This window comes from Porites lutea, chromosome 5 (assembly GCF_958299795.1).
Source record: "Porites lutea chromosome 5, jaPorLute2.1, whole genome shotgun sequence".
Taxonomy (NCBI): Eukaryota; Metazoa; Cnidaria; class Anthozoa; order Scleractinia; family Poritidae; genus Porites; species Porites lutea.
In genome coordinates, this window is record NC_133205.1 from 35,461,717 (window position 1) to 35,484,348 (window position 22,632).

Here is a 22,632-nt window from a genome sequence, read left to right on the forward strand (position 1 = left end):
ACTTTCAATGGTTCATTATTATGAAACAATCATTGTAACTATATCATAACTTATGTATGGTGTAACTTACTGTTGTGGCCAATTCACATTAAATTTTGAAGTACACAAGCAAAGGTTGGTCTCACTGTATTAGTTAAAAGTCAAGTCGGTAATGCAATTCGGCGGTGACAAGATTACCAAATGGAGGATTAAACTGGGAATGGAACTGGAACTCTCTCTCTGTCCTTTTTTTTGTTTGTTTGTTTGTTTGTTTTTTCTTTTTTGCAATTCCAAAAATAAATCATCGCTTGTGAAATTTCCTGCACCGCCATATAGAGTTTTATATTATCGAGAACCGCCGACTTGTTCGGAAACATGTCGCTTTGATTGAACTGAAAAATTTTACGACCAAAACTTTGATTATTTTTTTTTTCGGTTACTTGAACAAGTAGAATATTGAAAATGGAACGGTACTTTTCGGCCTAAAGGAACACTAGTGTAGTAAAGATCGATTAAACAAGTTTTGAAAAGGAATTTCAGAAGTATTTTCAGCGTCTCTCCCCAGTCTTACTCCTACCCTCCCGCTCGTTCCAGTCCTTTTGTTTCACAACTGCTGGCTTTAACGATCAACGCAACAAGACGATCCTTTGGCCGTCTGAGAATACTTCTTTGAACTAGTTTTAAAAGTTCTCACTATCTAGATTTGTACTCTCACTTACAAGGCGCCTTCTTCCCAATACATGTACACCGATTCCAGTGGTTTGGGAATTTTCACATCAGGAAACAATCTTCCCAGTGCTCTCAGGATCTGCTCGTCTACGGTTTTCTTAGAAATCTTCAGTAATTCTCCCCATTTGGTAGCACATAGCGCAGTTGCATAAGATATTTGTAGCACCGCCTCCCCTTTGGGACCACGTTTCCTGCGAAATCAGAAGAGAAAAATAGAGCAAAAACCGTTGGCGTCCACGATCACCTTATTACAATTCTAGACCAAGTTACACCAAAGAAATATAGCGTCTCCAAAAGACTTCTTCTTCACTTAAAATTTAAGTTTAAGAAAGAAATTACTCGAAAAATACGGAAATGAATGTAATATTTCGGTTTTTATTACAAGACCATTATCAAACGTAAGGTAGTAGAGCGCTGAACTTATAAGGAAAGCTAGCTAGGAAGGTGTGAACGAAAATTAACAAAAAATATTAAATCCAAGATGTGGGGCAAAGTATTAAAAAATGTAAACCGCTAAAACTGGACCTGTTGCTGAAACAATACGAATCCTCTAGCAGCTTTGATAGAGCATAATTAACTGTTTGTAATGGTTGGCAAGATGTAATAGGCCATTTTCGATACATTAAAATAGACCTTTTTACCGATACGGCGGCCATATTGAATTAATTCGATTTAAGGAGTATTATAGGATGCCCAGGGGGCCACACACGGGTTCCGTAAAAATGGTTTAGTTGAGGGTCTCAATGGGGCTAATCGTCAGCCGACGAGAAACGTCATTTTTTATAAAAATGTCAATCATCAAAAATGCAGATAATTATTAACCGTCGAGGGGTTTAAGGCCTGGCTTAAAAGCAGGATTAAAAGTATGTTCGGAGATTGTGATTGATTGTATCGTGACAAGATACCTAGAACAAGATGAAATTTTCCTCAGAAGTAGATCTTGAGTTCTTCTTGTGCCTTAACGTTTAAGATTAAACTCTCCAGTTAGGTTGACACCAAAATTACAATCTCGGTCTGATGGTTTTATTCTAGCGTTGACAATCAAAAATCACTAAGAATTGGATTTTTGACGGAACGAGAGCTAAACTGAATGACCTCTGTTTCACTAGAATTTCACATACGTGCTGTCGTCCTCTTAGCGCCAGATTCTACGTGAAAATGGCTTCAAAGCTCCAAAACAAAGCCAAATATCTTGAGCTTGATCTCGTAGCCTCGATCTCGACAATTCGTGTACAATTCATTTGTGTTTATTCTTCGACTTACTACGTTATCATCCTCAGTGTTCTTTTTTTCCTTTTGTTTTTGAGGGTCGAGTGTATAATTTGCACGCGACTTAAGAGTCATGTTGTCGAGGAAGGAGATTAAAAAGGATTCTTACTGAATGTACAGAGAACCATACCCCCTCGACTTACTTGTACGGGAATATAAACCCTAAGCAGTCACTGGTAGACACCATCACTTGCTCGTCTGCCAAATAACGACTTCCGGTAGAATTATCTTGCCACCAAGCCTCCTCAAACACGGCGAACCCTTTAAATGACAACATTAATCCAACAGACTGAAAGATGGAGTCCTTTTGAATCTTTTCGGCCACAGAGCCTTTGAGCTGCTTCATTGGCTGGGGAGGTATTGCTATAACCAGCTTATTTGCTCTTACTTTGTACTTCGTTGTATTCAGTTTAAATTGCTTTTCCCGATTTTCCTCAATTACTTTAATTTCTTCTTTTTTGTAAATTCTCGCTCCAAGATTAGTGGCAGACGTCTTCAAAGCTCGTGTAATTGCCGATAACCCGCTGTCAGGTCTGGAAAAGTTTCTCTTGAAATTTGCATTATTAACCATACGTGCAAGATAATTTCTTGGCTGGGGCTGGTTATTATAGTCTGGTAACCATGCAACAATGTGGGAAAATAACTGAAAACCTTCTGGCGTAAGATATTCTGAGAAAAAGTCGTAAGAGCTTGCGAAATTATTTGCCTCTCTTCGGTGACTAAATAGATACTCAATCATCTGTTCAAAGGTTGACTTCTGGAATCGTCCTTGATTGAGAGCAGGGAATGCTCTTTGCTTGAGGCTAAGTCTGTCAGTGGCAAAAATGCCCCGGGACTCAAATTTGGTTTGAAGATTTTTAGCGAGGTGGCTGACTGGTATGCCAAAACGTTTAAGTAGTTTCCTAGTAATAAGGATTAAAAACATTATAAGAACATTATAAGGATTATAAGAACCAAAATAGGAGAAGGGAAGAAAACTGGTGTAGTTATGCTAGTTTCTCGAGGGAATATAAGGATCAAGGAATATCTTGAGGTGACTTTTAAGGAAAGGGAGAACTGTTGCGTTTTTAGAGAAGGAGATGGTAATATTTTTACTTGGAAGAACTATGATATCAACAGTATAATTTTGTTATCAAACTCATATCAGGGGACGTTTCCCTGTTGCGTTTTTAGAGAAGGAGATGGTAATATTTTTACTTGGAAGAACTATGATATCAACAGTATAATTTTGTTATCAAACTCATATCAGGGGACGTTTCCCTTTTGCCCTGGTTACCTTCGGTTACTTACTATGTTTTGATTTGGTTTTCGATTGAAATAAGGCCCAACTCCAAATTTTGGCCCATGTATCTTATAGTGCCTCTTAAGGTAACGCCGTTGGATGGCAAAGTAGAATTTCTGCAAACCTTTATAACCGGCCGGAAGGCACTATGAAAAGACCATCATTACGGGGGCTTGAACAAGATACATGCGATGTACTAGGTCAAAAGCTCGGGCTTCGTGCTTCATCACGGGTTCCAAACATAAACTACGAGTCGCCCCCATTTTTACTCAGTGGAGCGAGCGAAACGCGAGCGCGCATGAAAATCACCCCACGCGAGAAAGGCGGGACGCGGTGGGGAGAGACACCGCCTGGTCTCGCCTTTCTCGCGTGGGGTGGTTTTCACGCGCTTCGCTCGCTCTACTATCCAACAGGAGGGCATTTTGTATGCGCATGAGTCAGTATAGGCTGTTGAAGGGCCACAGAGGCATTTTCTGTGTATTGTTTACGTTCAGTACCAGCATTTGCAGGCTGTTTTCTGGAGCTGAATGACGTGTATTGGGTGCTACGTTCCACAAACATGTTCTTTAAGGTATCGAGGTATTTCTACGATGAAAATGAGTTTATTGTAGCCTTGCTGTCGCCCTTGAGAGGACAGTCTTTCCCTTCGTAAAACAGTACATTGAAGACAAGATGGCAGTTGAACGTTCTTACCACCTAACATTTCGCGCACATTTTTTGAGCAGGAGGAAAAGGTCAGTATGGTAGTTTTTTGTTAAACAATTATCCTACAGATACTTAATTCTTCTCAATAGTATAACTCTAAAATTTTTATGATAATAGCTGAAATCCCAAAGGCTAACTATTGTTCTTTCTTTTGTTTTCTTTTAACAATGGATGAATGCATAATTAATGTATGGGGTTATACGGAAATCTTGCCAAGAATACTTCCGCGACTGAATGGCGCTTTGATGAAGGCTGTGAAAAATCGCCTTCTGCATTAATTTCAGCTTTCTTCTCCGGTACGTCTTCGTTGAGAAATAAAATACACGCTCTTCAACTATAAATTTAAATCAATATAATGATGCCAGTAAGATTGTGTTTTGAAAATAAGAATATTTCATCATTTAGTTATTATGCAAAGGAAAAAAAGTACAGCAATCGGTTTGAATTTTGATTTTTTTCACCTTATTTTGATGGTACATTGTTTGTTTACATTTTATTATGCAAATAAATATAACATTTTGGCGTTTTAAAGAAAATCTAGCCGAACGCCGCAACCCCAAAATAGCACGAAATGAAACGTTATCAATAAACCTTTTAAATAAATCCTGGCTTCTGTTGCAAAAAAACGCATTTATTCCTAAATGATACCATTTTGTGGACACTACATTTGTTGATATGCTAATTTTGAGACATTTCATTCACGAAGGATGTTGACTGAGACCAGCTTCTCCTCTGTATTGAACCACATTCTTGCTTAATGCATCAGTTTCTGCTTGACAATTCTTCCATGATGTACAACTGACATAAGGGGTTCATCTTGATACAGTAAAAACCCTTCAACAGAAACATCAATAAGAGACAAATTCATCCATCTATTTGTGTCATGTTTGTTGTCGCGTCCCAGCTCATTTGGGTCCTTTAGCAGAAGTATTTATTTTTTGAGGAAACAGCGTTACATGCACCCCTTTAACAAACTTCCTGTCTTATGTTTAAACAGGCTTTGAAGGTGAACAACATCGTCAGCTAGATTTTTGGAGTGATGGCCTTTCTCTGTTTTGAATGGATCACTACTGTCATCAAATATAAATTAATAACAAGAAATCGATTGTGGAACACAGGAGCTGTTACTTAAGAGTTACTTCAAAATAGTAGCTTTTAAAAATCTCTGGCCCAACCTCGAATTAGCGCCCACCTCGAATAAGCGCCCATTCTAAAAGCAGAAAAAGTTAATAAGCGCCCAGCCTCGAGTAAGCGCCCACCCCTCCTCCTCCCAATCAAACTCAAATAAGCGCTCACCCCCATCTCACCCACTTGAATGAATAAATTCTAATAAGAGACTTCCCCGAGAACGGAGTTTTCTTCACAGTATTTTACAGAAACCTTGCTTTGTTACTTCTTCGCGTTTTGTTATTAGCATTTATTGTTTTGTTGCAAAATAAACATACTTCACTTGCTAAAAATGGTGAAAATTTAATAAGCGCCTAGCCTCGAATACGCCCCCACCTCGAATAAGCGCCCACTCTCAAGGTCCAAAAATTTATTAAGCACCCAGGGCGGTTAATCGAATAAATACGGTACTGAAGAAAAATAAAAGTACTGTTCGTTATTTCGGAGTATGTGCATTCGTTTTGTCTACAACTGATCTTATGAAATGCTCAAGTGACTATGTACTACATAATCACTTGTAATTGTTGCTGTCTCAAACTCAATCCATTCTTCATTTCCTATAGAATATTTTGTATAAATTTTTCCTCGAAAACTTTCGAAAAACTGTAAAAACCCCATAGATTTCATGTTTTTGTGGCATATATAAACGCTTGTCTCCGCGATCAGTTTAACATGAGACATCGCGCTAATAAATAAACCTTGCGAGGTAATTTTTTTTTTTTCGCTTGTTGTCTTAAGCAGCTGAACATTGCTGCGATGCATTTCGTCCCTGATAAGTAAAACCACGAGTCTGGAAAGCAAACCATAGAAATGCATTGCTCTGCCAGTGAAAATCAGACTTACACAGCAACATGACTTTTTGGCGTTGAGTCTTGAAAGTCTTTAAAAGGCCAAGAAAACCTCCTGCTGAAAAATCTACAACTGGAAACCCGCGTAGAAAACGTCCGATTTTTGTCATGAAGAAGATTTTTTGTAGTAAAGTACGGTATTCACAGCCCCAACGAAATGGCTTTTAAAAGAGCTGTAACTTTACGTGTGGGTTTTCGATTTCCCGCCATCAGATTTGATGCGCCCACGCTATTGTCGTTCAGCGGATCCACAAATTCGCATGCAAAATGCCCTCCTGTTCTACTATCCCTGAGGAAAAATGGGGACTACCCGCAGTCTATTCCAAACACCGCGAAACAGATGAAAGGTGTTTGGAACCGCGATGAAGCACGAAGCCCGAGTTTTTGGCATGTCTTTTAAGACATTTTTCTCGAATGAAGCAATACGAAATTATGCAGTGACATGTTTTCTCTGGTATTCCATTGTTTCCATGTGTGAGTTTTGTTAATCAATAAAACATCCCATTAAGATGCTTAATCGCAGATGAAAAACATGTTTCCCCTCAGATGAAAGACTAGTGGTGTTTTATTTGGTGTTTCATTAGGTATCATGATTCCCCGGGGGGGGGGTACTTTAGGAATTTGGGCATGATTCATCCACCTGACCCAAGTGGTCGTCATTTATTGGCTTTTGACTGCAGGTTGCGAATGGTTAGCGAAAAGGGTACCCAATTTGCGAAGCAACAACAAAAAAGGACTTACCAAGCTAGTGAGTGGGTTTCGTCTACACGCCACGCGCCCAAACCTAACAGTACATGAACAAATAGGCGGATACTCACAAGCCAAAGTTTAAAAGGGGGAATTAACTAATTTACCCTACACATTCTGGTTAGATTTCGAGCAGTCTCTTATTTTTCTTTCCAAAGTTACTGCACGCGAACCCCAAACACGCGAGCGGCGAAGCCACGAACGTCGTGGTTTGCAATCGCGCTGGATGAGATAACAATTAGACGGATTTTAAAACAAAAGGCGGACTGCAAGCCGTCTACATTCTGATGGGCTGAGCAAATATTCATTGAATAAATAATTTTAATAAACAAAGTAAGCGTTTAAATAGCGACAACCATCAGGAAGCTTTTATTCGTGGAATTGAGGGTTGCCAGTCTCCCAAGTCTCAGTCTCACAAAATGAGATCTTTACTCATGAAATTTTGAGAATTTCACCTGTGTTTTCACAATTCTTGTGAAATTTGACATTTATTTTTTCGGGCTCCCATGAGAAATAGTCTTTGGGTTATTACAGATAACTAATTACATCTACAACCCTTGAAAATGTAAAAAAGAATGCGATATCGTTTAAATTATTCTGGTACAAGGTTTTTGTCCACTGATAATTGAAATTACTAAATTTCTGATGGATTCCGTCTAAAAATCTAAAACTTTTCCAGTAGAGCATGCTCCCGGACCCCCCATGAAGCTTGAGCTTAGGAATTAAGGTTAGTATTTATCTTAGATCCTCGCCTGTAATAATCGTATAATAGCTTCAATACCAGTCGAATAAGCATTAAAACACTGACCATGTCAAAAATTTATAAGCGTTCCACTGTTCCCGGGAAAGTGCGGAGCTTAAGTGCACCGCTCTTTGGAGTAAAAATGTATCTGAATTCACGGTTAATAGTGTTTTAAAACTATATCTGCCAGGTAAGATTTCACGTCATTCTTAAAACAACTTACTAACTGGGACGCCAGGCATTCGCTGAAAAGTGTAATCGTGTATTCGCCCACCAACGCGATCGCTTCTTTCAAACAAGCAGACATCAGTCTCTTTGTGGAGTCTGAGGAGAGTTTCGGCTACATACAAACCGGAAACACCTCCACCAACTATGGCCACGTCACATGACAGCTGATTTGTCTTGTCAGCTATAAAGCAAATTTGAGGACAATTTAAATTTCGTTCACTTTCCCCAAGGAGGTTTATTTAACCAAAAGTACCCCACGTGTGCACTGGGGCATAAGGGACCGTTCATTATTTATCGGAGGGGAGAGAAGGGTGAGAAAATGGGGGGACTCGAAATTTTAGCCACTGCAAAGAAGGGGGTCCTGAGAAAGATTATTGTTATTGAAGGGGGGTCTTGAAATTTTAAAGAGGTAAAGTATTAGATAAAAGCAACAAGAGATTTTAGTATACTATCTAATAGGAGCTGGGTACCCCAGATTTTATGGCTGGGAGCCTTTGGGATCCCTATGATTCTTCTTAGAGCAAAGTCTTGCTCTAACCGGGGTCCGGTTCGAGTAATAATATCGCATGTCTGATTTAAAGACAATCAGGGACTCTTATAGTTTTTGGGTCTTAGATTTCGAGGTTATTACTCTCTTGGTCGTAAGACCCATCATTTCTTACACTGAACCTCACCTGGCTTAGCAAAGGCTCGCTTCTTTCTGTTGCCGCTGCTGCTGGATTCTTTTGAACTGGAATTTTTTCGACCAGGATCAAAGAAGAGAACTAAAGAAGTGCCAACAACAAGCACAACTACAACTGTTATAGCAATGACCTTGTACTTTATGGATAAGCCTCCTCTCTTGCTGCTTTGTCCGGGCCGATCGTCAATTCTGAGTGTGCCTTCCATTTCCCCCGCTTGAAGTATCTATTTGAGGGTGTAATATCTTTATCGGTAAATCTTGTGTACATTAGTTTTTCTTATGTTGAGTGAATTTCAATGACAGTTTTATTAATAGAGGGCGGGTCAGCGGAATCAATGAGATGTCTCCGAACTCCACCGCCCCTTTCCCTCCTCTGACACCGGCTCTTTTCGCCTGCATGCTTTTTCGCGCTCACTCCGTTACTCCTCCCTTTTCCTAATACGGAGCCTGCTCCCATGTTGTTGGCCGACCTATTGGTCAGGTAATGGCGGCGGATTAAAAAGATGTAGCCTACGAAATAGCCTTGATGTTGAATTAGGAGTCATTTAATCCATATTATTAATAAAAGACTCACATACACCAGACAAGTAATTGTAATAATGACAATAATATCCCAAAGGCAGACATCGAACGCCTTATAGAAAATAGGAAACTTAGAAACAGAGGAAGAAAAAACCGCGCCCCACTAATACAGGAACCAGAAAGATCTCTACCACTGAGCTGGTTAATTACATGGGAAAGACAAAGATTCATTCATTCATTTATTTATACACGGGAAATCATCAGTTTAAAAAGTACATACTAAATAAAAGTAAACTACTAAAATCTAAATCACTTAAATAATTGTCGTGTGGGAGCTTAAACGAGAGTAGTAACTTTTATGCTTCTCTTTGAAAACCACCAGGGAGTTACATTCCCTTAGACCTTCAGGCAGAGAGTTCCACAAGGCGGGAACGCGATAGGAAAAGCTGCGCCTAAGGTGCTCTGTCCTAGGCTTAGGCAAGGCAAGTTTGTGAACTGAGTCTCTCACATCATAATTAGCACTAAATTTACAAAACAGTTGGGCCCCATGGACAATCATCTCAGTGAGTTTGACTTGATGGAGGGTGGGCAAAGAGGTGGCAGACAACTATGTAGCGGCACATCAGATAATGGATTGACACAATGGTGGCCGTGATCTGTAACAGGGGGAAACAAACCTGAGTATGGCGTGCTTAGATTTGAAGGAAGCTTAAGATTGTGTGGATCAAAATGGCTCTGGGATATTATGAAAGTGTATTTCTTCTCCACTAGCTTTGAAGAGTGATTAGACATCTAGTCCCCAGATGGAACACCAAGATAATGGCTGACACTGAGGGTGGAATTGAAATCTCCCGCACTATTAAGGTCCATCTCAAGGTGTCGCCCTCTTTCCTCGTCTCTTTACGCTGTGCTTAAATCCAGTTGCAACGGACGGCTATAGGTTATCCAGACCAATAGATACAAAGACAATCCACCTGCTGTTTTTCTATAATCTATAAGTGTATTCTTCATCTTTCACTATATATGGTACAGAAAGGGGCTAGCAGAACGTCCTTTAATAGGAAAAAGAACTTTTTGAGGCCAGTTAGAAGCAAAACCCAAGAATGTGATGCCTTAGTCAACATACATGTATACACTTGGGCAAATAAGATCATAAATACTAAGTTGGTATGCAAATTTTATGGAATAAGCTAAATACCACTAAATCTCCCTGGCTACAATGTATTATTTTTCCTTCAGAAAATTAAAACCTATTAAAGAACCTAGATACTAGCCTAAACTTGTGCTAATTACCCTTTATGTAAGAACCTGTCTAGGTTAACTTGGGAATATGCAGGTTCTTTGTAGCGGGTTTTTACTGTACTCCACATTTAGCACGGGCGAAATATTGTCAAATTACTCGGATGGAAACTCGCTTCCTCCCTATTATAAAACGTTCGTAAATACAGTCTGGTACCACGTTCTAATAACACACTACAACATGCGATACTTCGATCCAACACATTTTTTTTCTACAGAACCGGGGGGGTCCACGTCCCCATCGCACTGTTAGAAATCTCTGACATTCTCCTTCCGGCTGGTCAATAACGTCATCATGGTCAACTTAATCCGAAAGCAAATAAATGATCAAAAAAGTGCTCTCTGTCCTTAAAAGAAATGTTTACGTCTATTTAAAAAACGAAATTCACAATCTAAGTGTTCAGTGTTTCGAAGGTGACTGATTATCAGTTAACACTCTTCTCTCTTGCCTGCTTTCTCTGCTCTGCTTGCAGTCATCCGTCGGGGCCGCTGTTCTGCTCCTACGTCAGCTGTCCCGTGAGGCAGGCTAAGGTTCTCAGTCGTAAAAAATCATCTTGCTTATTTTAATGCCAGTTGCTTGTAGATATAGCCTTTCTACTGGGCGTCGTAGTTTTGTAGCATTTCCCTTGGGTGTTGTAGACATCACCACTGCACTACGTATGATTTCGTCTTTGTCTGTAATAAGTCTTTCTACTCGGCCGAGCTTCCAAAGTCCTCTAAAAAGTCCATTCCCTAGAAGAAGAAGCATTTACTCGAAATTTTCGTCGTTTCGTTGCTAGTAGAGAACATCCTCGCGTAACCAATTCAAACAACGGAGGAAGACTTTTAAGGCAGCCTTCAAGATATTAATGGCCTTGTTCTGAGGGACTAATTTCAACGACTGGTCCAGCGGTGTTTAAAGGAGAATCATAAGAATGCAAAGGTGCGACCATTATCTTTGATGTCACAAACCTCGGGTATGTCCCTTCCAGTGTTTCCTTTCTTAAATACACTACAGTTGCATATTCTCTTACTGATACATCACAGAACCCTTGCACACTCGCAGACAAACCCTGACCTGTTTTACTCCGCATCCATTTCTTTTTCTTAACTTAAGAGTGGTCCCCAAAACGTCATTTTCAAGGAAATTCGCCCACATTTGATACTTTCGCGCGGCTCTTTCGAATAAACGCGACAAAGTTTGAAACAACGCGAATTCATTTTAAAAGTGACGTTTTCGCTACCATCGCCGTAGTCGATGCTAAAACTCCCTACTAGTGGCGCTTGACGAAGATACCGGGCAATGAACTGGACCAGAACAGAGCCCAACCCAGCTTTGTATCGGATGACCGTTGATCTTGGCTCTCCTGGACGACCCCTGGACTACTATACAAAGTAAAAAGATTCCAGTAATGGGCCGCGCCAACCAATATGTCAATCTGTGCTTCTGACTTCTTCTTCGCAATTATCAGCCAAGGTTAAACCTGCAAAATGTGGGTAAACTCTCGCCGTTTTTCTGGACAGTGCTGACCTCGAAATGGAGAACAAATAACCGGCGCACGGATGGTAGAAATTGCAATCTAACCACTGCAAATCATATCCATGCATAGTTGCATTACCTGGCATTGTTGGTGATTCCAGTGTTTAATCCAAACGGTTTGATTGTTTTTGACCTAGAATTTCACAGTGACAGTTGATTTCTCCGGCTGGCTTCATCAATAGAGTACGACCTCTTCTGTATATGGACTGTACATCGGCGGTTGCTTCAGCTATCTGGGGGAGATCAGTGCCTTGGTGCCAACACACTAATGTTGGCATATGACTCCTGCCTTGCCTTACCAACTGTACTTTGGCTCTTTTGCGTTTCAGGGTCTTTGAATTTAGGTGATTTCCCACGTGGATCACAAATACTGAAGTAATGGGGCCCTTGACAGTTGCTGCATCGTGATCGAGAATGACAATTCCCATTGATATAATTTTTCTTGATGCAAATCAAAAAAAACACGAATGCTTCGCAAAATATCTTTGCGCGTTTGGACATTGGTCACAATGGTACATTGAAACCATGGGTGATTCTGACGACAGTAGGCACATGAAGATATTTGATTTTCCTCTGATCCCGCCACATGCGCTGAAGTCGAGGGAAACCTCCTGATTACTTCATGGGTGGAAACTTCTTATCTTCTTTTACGGGGAAACTGCTAGGGTCAGTTGACTGCTGAATAGTCAGAGCGCTGTCTGATCTGATTTCCATTCTTTACGTTAAGTTCCTTCGGAACGTTCGAACAACAACAGCAACAACAACGACAACAATGTATTTATTTAAAGAAATATAAAGTTTACAATTCTTCATATCCTGCAAATAGCTATAATGCTAATCTAGGCAGGACAAGACTTTAACTAAAGGCGTTATTAAATTACATAAGAAAAAAAGAAAAGAAGAAATACAAAAACATACAGAAAGAAACACCTTACATATAAATTCAAGTACAAAGGATTTTGTTATTTGAAAAAGACTAAAATTACAACTGGAGGTATATACAACATATCAGGTTAACTTCACAAAATATTCTATTAAATAATTAACATTCAAATAATTATCTTCATTACCTAGAACATTAAGGAGTAGTGATTTAATTTTTTTTACGAAAATTAGAAACGTTGAGAGTCTTAACAGAAAGTGGAATAGAATTCCAAATAGACACACCAATTCTAGTAAAAGATTTTTTCATTTTTTCGGTTCTAGGGAATTTGACAGAGAAGCATTCTTTTGCAGATAATCGCGTATTATAATAATGTTTTGTATTGATTTTCGCAAACTTATCGAGAAGACTTTTAGGAGCTGTCTTAGCATGAACGTCATACATTAAATACCTTAACTGTTGAAAAAACAAAGACTGCAAAGGAAGGCAGTTTGATTCAGTAAAAAAAAGGGATTGCATGGTCTCTGGGTTTAGAAAAATAAATCAAAGGCAGAGCACGTTTTTGCAGAACAAGTATCTTATTGAGGTAGGTCTGTGGACAGTTGCCCCATGCACAGATACCATAATTTAAATAAGGAGAAATAAGTGCATGATATAAATTCAAAAGAAGACGTCGTGGAATGTAATGCCTCATTTTAGCAATTATTCCAACCGACTACTAATTTTGTGACAGATAAAGTCAATATGATGCTTCCATGATAGTTCAGAATCAATCATTATACCCAAATATTAACAAAGTCCTTCATCTCTAGAGTTACTCTAGTATTTAAAGTTGGATTAAAAATCTTCATTTGAGGAATGAAAGGCATTCTTTTTTGGCGTGGACGAAAAATGACATAATAAGACTTTTTGACGTTGAGCGTTAGTTTGTTAGCATTAAGCCATTCACTTACTTTCTCAAGGTAATACTGGGATAGTTATTACTCACGCCAACGGAGTGAGCTTTTCCTTTGCATGGAAAAAAAACCTTTACATGTAAACAACTATCGGAGTTTTTCGAGACATATTCCCATGAGAACCTATCTCTAGCTTATGGAATATTCGACGAAGATAGTAACCATCCAATCCGCTTCCACAAACTTCAATAGAACAAAAAGTGTTAAGTCATCCGCATATTAAATAAGCAAAGTTCTTACCCTTCACCACTCATCACTTGCCATCACTATTTATAGTAGGTTTTGTTTTGCCATGAGTTAATTTTGTTTTTCAGCGAGTTGACTGTATTGTGCCGTGAGTGCGTCTGTCAACACTTATAGACGTATTAACAGACGGATAATTCTGCTGGGGCGGCTAATCTGTCTCTCAATTTACATCAAGACGGAAAACAAGATGGGTTTTTCTTGTCTCTTTGGGAGACTGGTGGCAATTTTTTCCCTTAAGTCGAAACCTAAATTCATCCACGAATTTTTTACCTAGACGAACTAGTAGTCTGGCTTATTCTCCGTCTAGGCACGGATAATCCGTATCTAGTATAAATTCGGCCATGATGGCGACTCTTCTTTTCACAATTCCGCAAACCCAAATCCACGTAGAAAGTGATTACTCTTACTAGTGATAACTCGCGACGTTTTTTGCGCTTCCCATTCCATCACTCCCGTTAACGGAGTTTCTCTTCTCATCCGCCTCTAAAGAACCATGTAAGCACTTAATCATGGGGGCAATTAGACACCACTTTTACAACTTAAAACTTTCATGTGGTTTAATCATATTTTGAATTTTTGACATACCAGAATCGATGTTTCGCGGTTACGGTTAGGCGTTATTTCGACCACGAAAACAGCACACAATCAAGGTGCAAACAAAAGTTATTTCGCAATACATTTTTACGAAGTCTTAAAGCTTTGGGTAACTGGTAAATACATTTAGTATATACACACTCGGTGATCTTGGTGATTTAAACAATCTGATTGGTTCGCTATCTCGGACTATTCAACAATATTCACCTCCTAGCGAGTGGATAATGTGTGAACTCGGTGTTTTTCCCATTTTTTTAGAGAACGATCTTTTAAAAGTCGACAAAATCCTAGGGCTGACTTTTTTAAGGCAAGAAAAGACTTGGAAGGATTCAATAGGCGTTTTTCAATTTACTGTAGCTGAGTTTTGTGCTCGATGGATTGTTTACAACTCCCCTGTATTCGCGTAGAAGCCGTTTCGTGAAAAACTCAGCGTTTTCTAACAAGACATTTTGGCCCAAAAATCGAAGTTTATTTATGACAAACAACTTTAAAAGGAAATTTTTGCAGAAATTCTACGTTTCAAGCAAACAGGAAAAAGAATGATACAGGAAGACGACGTCTTACCTCGAGCAACCAAGCCGCCATTTTTGTCAGCACTTGATGCGAAGAACGACACAACAAACCCTTTTGGCTATAAACTTGGCGAGTCAACAGAAAAAAACAAAGCTCTACTTTTCTTCTCAGGTAAGGAAACAGTTCAAACTTTTAGCGGTTCCATTTAAGCCATTACGCCGTTGTTTGCGAAATGATAAACTTGTGAATAGACCTTGTCACGATTTTCGACGCCATCTTGACGAGTAGGCAAACGCGTGAGAAATTACAGTGTTTGTATGAGAATCTAATGTCGAATAATTTCCGTAGAACGGCTGTTCTGAAAAAAATATCGATTGTAAACTAAAGCTGCACTCCTAAGGATTCTCCTGAAAAAATTTGAGGGCCTTACATGCACTAGAAGACCTAGAACCACTTTTTACAATTTTCTATACATTTGTCTGTAAGAAAGTGCCGGGAAAATTACAGACAAATATATGGAAAATCTAAAGCAAGCCTCTGAAGAAATTTAAGCACAGGTACACCCCCAAAATTTTTTAGGACAACCCTTTGCTTTGTAGCTTTAGTTTACAATAGATATTTTTTTCAGAACAGCCGTTTTACGGAAATTATTCGACATTAGATTCTCATACAAACACTATAATGTCTCACGCGTTTGCCTACTCGTCAAGATGGCGTCGAAAACCGTGACAAGGTCTATTGCCATGTTTGAAAATTCTGCAAAGATCTATTTTTAAAGTTACGCGTGATTTGATCTGTCAATCAAATCGTACTTTTTAATGGTTTCCTCTCTGATTTTGTTGAGATCACTTCGTGTGTATATACTAAAACAATTATTCTTTTCAATCTCGGTGAATAGTGGCTTTGGGCTTTCGCGGCTCGGTAAATATTTTGCCACTATTCACCTCGATTTCAAAGAATAATTGTTAAGTGCAACATCAAGTCAATAGGAGCTTTTGCGCGCTTGTATTGCTTCCTTGAAAATTGTTGAAATTTGCACCAATTTCGCGAATAAAAAAACTTATGTGTTTTTATCGAATTTTCCAACTTTTCTAAATTTCTCAAAATGTAAAGCGCTTGAGGAAAGGGTTATTTGGGTGGTAATAGCCAAAATTCGAATTTTTAGAAATGATTTGAGATTCTCGACATTTTCCGACACTGGCTCTAATTAGTCGACTGACATTATCCGTCTAGACGGATAATCCGTCTCTAGTATAAATTCGGCCATTATGACTGTTCTTCCGATGATTTCCTTTGAACAATTTCGCCAAACCGAAATCCAAGTAGCAGAAAGTGATGCTCGCTACTTTCTTGGGGGCTTCCTTCGATCTCGGGCTCCCGTTTAGGAAGTTTCCCTTCTCATCCGGGCCAAAAGACAATTTAAATATTTAATCATTAAACTTTTACAAGTGGAATTCACAGGTGTAGCTCTCTGTTTACGGATTCTAAAACAATGAATACACTTGTAAATCAGTTTTATTTGTAAATAATTTATCAAACTGACCACTTCGTGACTGATGCCCATAGGGATAACTCGCAGGATCGATTGCTACGCTGGAATCAGTTTGGCTGAGACCAAAGCAGCTTGAGTAAACAGTGCAAAAGGAGGAAATATAATGCAATACATCTGGCAATACTTAGGGGCTTTTTTAAAAATTCCTGCATTATCCATCCCGCAGCTATTTTTTATATCGAGGATCGTTCAGCGTCAATTTTTCACACTCGTTCGAGACTTAATTTTAGTGCCTTAAATTATCACTTTTTTCGGAAATATTGCTGTCCTTCACCTGTCCGTAATCTTTCCGATGCATCTATTGAACACGTGAAACATAATTTCCTATACTGCCCAAATTTTTGCTGCTCTGGGTGAAAAGCTCTTTGCCTCGCTGCCTAGTTACTTGGAAATGGATGGCATTGTGCCTCAGATAATAAAAACAATTCGATTGGCTTTTTAAATGGTATTTCTTCTGCTTTATTTCAAATTAACGATAGGTTGTTTTAGTTTGTCCAATTGTTTATTTCGCGATCAAATCGCTTCTCTTAGTTGCTGTGTGTGTGTTTTTATATTCTATTTTGGTTTTTCTTTTATTCCGGGTTGTCTGGGTGGTATTAGCCAAAATTCGAAGTTTTAGAAATGATTTGAAATTCTCGATATTTTCCTACATTGGCTCTAATAATTAGTGGTCTGACCTATTATCCGTCTAGGCGGTAACTCGTCTCTAGTATAAATTCGGCCCTTATGACGATTTCTCCGATGGTTTCTTTTTCACAACTCGGCAAAACCCAAATCCAAGTAGCAGAAAGTGATGACTCGAGTGATAACTAGCCACGTTTTTTGCCCTTCCTTTGATCTCTCCCGTTTACGAAGTTTCTCTTCTCCCCGGCTCCAAAAGACCATGTAAACACTTAATCATTAAACTTTTACGAGTGAAATTCACAAGTGTAGCTATTGTTCACGGATTCTAAAACAATGAACACCCTTGTAAATCAGTTATACTTGTAAATAATTTATCAAACTGACCATTTCGTGTCATCGCGGGATCGATTGCTACGCTGTTGATGTAAGTGGAAAATTTTCTGGAATCAAGATTGGCTAAGAGCAATGCAGTTTTAAGTAAACACAGTGCAATAGGTGGAAATACAATGCAAAAATATGTGAAATGAAATGCAAAGATAGGGAATTGTGGGAATTAATTATTCTGAGAATTAATCACAAGTAAAGTTGGATGAGGAGATTGCCATTTCTAGTCGTGTTAGTTGCCCTCAGGTATCTTGTCCGTTAAATACAATGTGTTTATACTCCAATACATCTGACAATACTTAGTAGCTTTTAAACTTCCTGCATTTTCCATCCCGCAGTTATCTTTTTTATATCGCGGATCGTTCAGCGTCATTTTTTCACACTCGTTTGAGACTTAATTTTATTGCCTTAAATTATCACCTTTTTCAGAAACATTACTGTCCTTCACCTGCCTGTGCTCTTTGCGATGCAACTATTGAACACGTGAAACATTATTTCCTATACTGCCCAACGTTTTGCTGCTCTGCTTGAAAAGTTGTTTGTAGCCTGTTCCAGGCGTTCGAAGTGGAGTATGGCGCGAGGTAAGAGAGCGGGAACTCCTCCCCATCACATCCCCTCGCTCTTTTTTTCTACTAACATCTCGTTGCACCTTCCTCACGATCTGAAAGCCTTGAATAGGCTAAGTTGTTTGCCTTCGCTGCACAATTACTGGGAAATAGACGGCATTATGCCTCAGATAATAAGAAAATCGATTGGTTTTTAATTGGTATTTCTACTGCTTATTTTCAAATTAACGGTAGGTTGTTTAAGCTTGTCCAGTCGTTTATTTCGCTATCAAATCGCTTCTGTTAGTTGCTGTGTGTATGTGTTTTTATATTTATTTTTGTTTTTCTTTTATTCTTTGGCTTTTTTGTGTGTGTGTTCGATCGTGACGTGCATTTGTATTTTTTAAATATTCAATGTAAACAGCGTAAGCTCTCTTGATAAGCCCTTTAGGCTATTAGAGCAAATGTTGTAATAAATATTGTTATAAAAAAAATACTTAAGATACATCTATTTTTGCAGAAGAAATGGAGACTATACCAGTAGGTCTGTTGCAACCTCTGCCTTAGTTGTTGAAGCGAGTATAAACTAATAAATTCGAAGAAGATGTTTACCTTCTAATCCGCTTCCCCGAACTTCAAAAGTATAAAGTAATAATGACCTAATTAAACTATTTTAAAATCCTCTAGCGCATAACCGTACAATTTACAAGCTCTTATATTGTATAGCCTGGAACAAGCTTTCTGTAGCGATAAGTCAATATGTGTTCAGGCGTTCTTCCAATTGAGGGTAACGTATTTAAGGCAGTTGTTTTGTCGGCTTTCCCCTTAATACCATTTCCCTGGTCATGCTTTTATTGAGATCCATCGTGGTCCAATTACAGGCTCATTGTTGGATCAGCTTGGAGTGCACTCAACAAAATGATGAAAGTGTGGAAATCAAACCTAAAAAAAAACATTTCAAAGTAGGTTTTTTTCAGGCTATAGTTGAAAGTGTTCTACTTTATGGTGCTGACTGCTGGACGACGACTGGAAAGATGAGGAATAGTCTAGATGGTACGTACACAAGAATGCTCAGAGCAGTTCTTGGAGTTTCCTGGAAGGAGCATAAAACCAACAAAGAACTGTACGGCAACCTTCCTAAGATTACAGATACACTGATGATCAGGAGGCTGCGGTTTATGGGACACTGTTGGAGAAAAAAGGATGAGGTGATAAGTGATCTACTACTCTGGGAACCAAAGCACCGCGCAAGAAAGAGAGGAAGACCAGCAACAACATATGTAGACCAGCTGCGAAATGATACTGGTTTGAGCATTGCTGAACTGAAGAACATCATGGGAAACCGGAAGGAAGGCTGAAGCTAGTTAATGGAGTTTGAGTTCGCTCGAAATAAGCAAAGTTGAATCACTTGTTGGATATCAGGGATATTCCTGACCTCTTTCAACGCAAGAGACTTAAGAGCTGTTGAGTTGGCTGTAATGCAAAGTGTTAAGTCATCCGCATTTTAAATAAGCAAAGTTCTTATCCTTGTAAAAAGACTCTTAGACTCTTAGTATAAATTCGGCCAATATGACGACTCTACCAATAATTATAATTACCTTCTCACAATTCCGCAAACACAAATCCACGTAGAAAGTGATGACTCTAGTGATAACTCGCCACTTTTTTACGCTTCCCGTTCGAGAGCTCCCTTTTACGAAGATTCTCTTCTTATCCGGCTCCAAACGACCATGTAAGCCCTTAATCATGGGGGCAACAGCTTAGACAAAACTTTTACAACTTAAAACTTTCATGTAGTATAATCATATTTTAAATTTTTGACATACCAGAATCGATTTTTCGCGGTTAAAGTTGGGCGTTATTTCGACCACGAAAACAGCACACAATGAATTTGCAAATAATGAATGCCAAAAACGATATAACAAAAGTGATTTGGCAAGACATTTTTAAATAGTCTTAAAGCTATGGGTAACTGGTAAATGCATGTGAAGCATCAGGTCAATAGGAACTTTTGTGCGCTTGTACTGCTTCCTTGAAAGTTGTTGAAATTTGCACCAATTTCGCGAATAAAGAAATATATAAAATGTATTTTTATCGAATTTTCAAACTTTTATAAATTTCTCAAAATGTAACGGGCTAAGGGATTTCTTAAAATCATTTTTCTTGAAATAGTTGACCTAAAGAGTTGTTTGGGTGGTATTAGCCAAAATTTGAATTTTTACAACTGATTTGAGATTCTCGATCTTTTCGGAAATTGGCTCTTAATTAGTCGTCTGACTTATTATCCGTCTAGACGGATAATCCGTCTCTAGTATAAATTCCGCCAGTATAACGATCTGTGATGATTACCTTTTCACAATTCGCCAGGTTTTTTGAGCTTCATCGATCTCTCCCGTTTACGAAGTTTCTCTTCTCATCCGGCTCCAAAAGACTATGTAAACACTTAGTCATTGAACTTTTACAAATGGAATTCACAAGTGTAGCTATTGTTTACAGATTTTGAAACAATGAACACACTTGTAAATCAGTTATACTTGTAAATATTTCATCAAACTGACCATTTCGTGACCAATGACTATAGGGATGACCCGCGGGATCGATTGCTACGCTGACGATAAAGTGGAAACATGAAATGCAAATATCTTAGAGAATGGAGTTCTGTGATAATCTCATAAACTAGTTATAGCTATCGCTAAGTGTCAAAGAGCAAACTAAGATTTTACCTATAGGAGCGCGCCGTTCAATTTGTTTAGAAATGCAACTTGACTTACCGTAATTTACGAAAAATAGTTTGAACTCAATTCGATTGCGTAAGTGAAAATTAGCTTGGAAATAGTGAACCAAACTGTTCTACTGCATAAAGAATTTGAAACCCCGACTTTACATAGCATATTTTTCGAGATATTGAAGTTCGTGTTTTTGTCCGAAGTTTCGCACGGGTCATCTTGCGATTATTTTGCTTTAAAGACACAGATTTTGCAGCGTTATTATTATTTCTTAGCAGCAGGCAATAAAAAATTCCAGTGGGTGAAATGCGACAGCTATACGCGTATGATGCAAATGATGCAAATGAATCCACCCGACGATTGGTTAAAGACGGGATGAGCACGGGACTCACAAACAAGGACACGGCCGCTTGGATTCTCTGTTCTGTATCATGTGTTCGGTCGAAAAAAATGCAGTCCCTGTTCTGCGTTACGTCATAAAAGTTACCTTACACTGCCTTCGAGATCACGCTGCCTTGGAACTTTCGTCCACGGCTTTATTCTGCTGCCGCCTCGCAGCCTCGCGTCTTCGCGAGGCTGCCGATTTGAAATAATTGAACCAAGAGAGTATTCAATGGAATCAAACCACTATGAGATGAGGCCGCGTTTCCAAAGCTATGAATCTTTTTTTTTTTAATATTAGCTAATTGTCTCGCTAAAAGGAGGACATAGAGAGGTTCTGAGGGGACGGAATCTGTTGTTGTCTCAGACGGATAATCCGTCTCTAGCGTGAATGCGGCCAATGGCCGAATTTATAGTAGAGACGGATAATAGGCCTGACGATTAATTCATCTAAGTACAAATTCGTGGGACGAATTTAGAAGGGTTTCAGGACCCTTTTTAGGTTTCGACTAACGGGAAAAAATTGGCACCAGTCTCCCCGAGTCAATCCTCAAAAACCCCACTTTCGTTTCCGTCTAGGTGTAAATTAAGAGACAGATTAACCGTCTTGAACGAATTATCCGTCTGTTAGTATGTCTATAAGACGTGTTGACAGACGAACTCACGGCACAATACAATCAACTCGACGAGGAACAACAAAATTAACCCACCGCAAAACAAATCAAATCAAGGCATGCAAAACAAAATTAACTCACGACAAAACAAAGCCAACTAATAGTGATGGTTGAAGATGAGTGATGAAGGGTAAGAACTTTGCTTATTTAATATGCGGATGACTTAACACTTTGCATTCCAGTCAACTCAACATCTCTTGCGTCGGAAGAGATTAGAAATTCCAACAATGCACCTGTAATTAGACCACGATGGAGCTCAATCTAAGCAAGACCTGGGAATTGGTATTGAGGGGGAAGCCGACCAAACAACTGCCTAATACGTTACCCTCAATTGGAAGAAAACCTGAACACATAATGACTTATCGCTTCATAAAGCTAGTTCCAGCACAGGTGGCCCAGACGTAGTGTGTGTCAATATATTAATATTCACATGGACAAAATTGGATAGGTCGTCGAAACTCCCATGAACTAAAGTAGTCCGAAAGTCAAAATATAACAAAACAAAGCTAAGATACCTTTAACTGAACGTCTCCTTCTTCTTCCTGGCCGGTTAAAGTGGCATTTTGTTGAGTTTTGCAATCGTAGGTACTATCCACTAGAGAATAATTAAAGGCTGGCTACAAAACAAACGGACCATCTCCACGCGCCTTCACGCGAGGTGCTATAAATTCGAGAATGAAAAATTTTCCTGTTCGCAAAGTTTTAGATTGTAAGAGAATGATATCCCTAAGGCGGAGATAGGCCTTTGTGGCCACTGAACTCCAAATAGTGTATCAGTCCTATTTGGGTTTTTTCCAAGCCACATTGCTTCAGATTTACTTTGGTTAAGCTTTAAA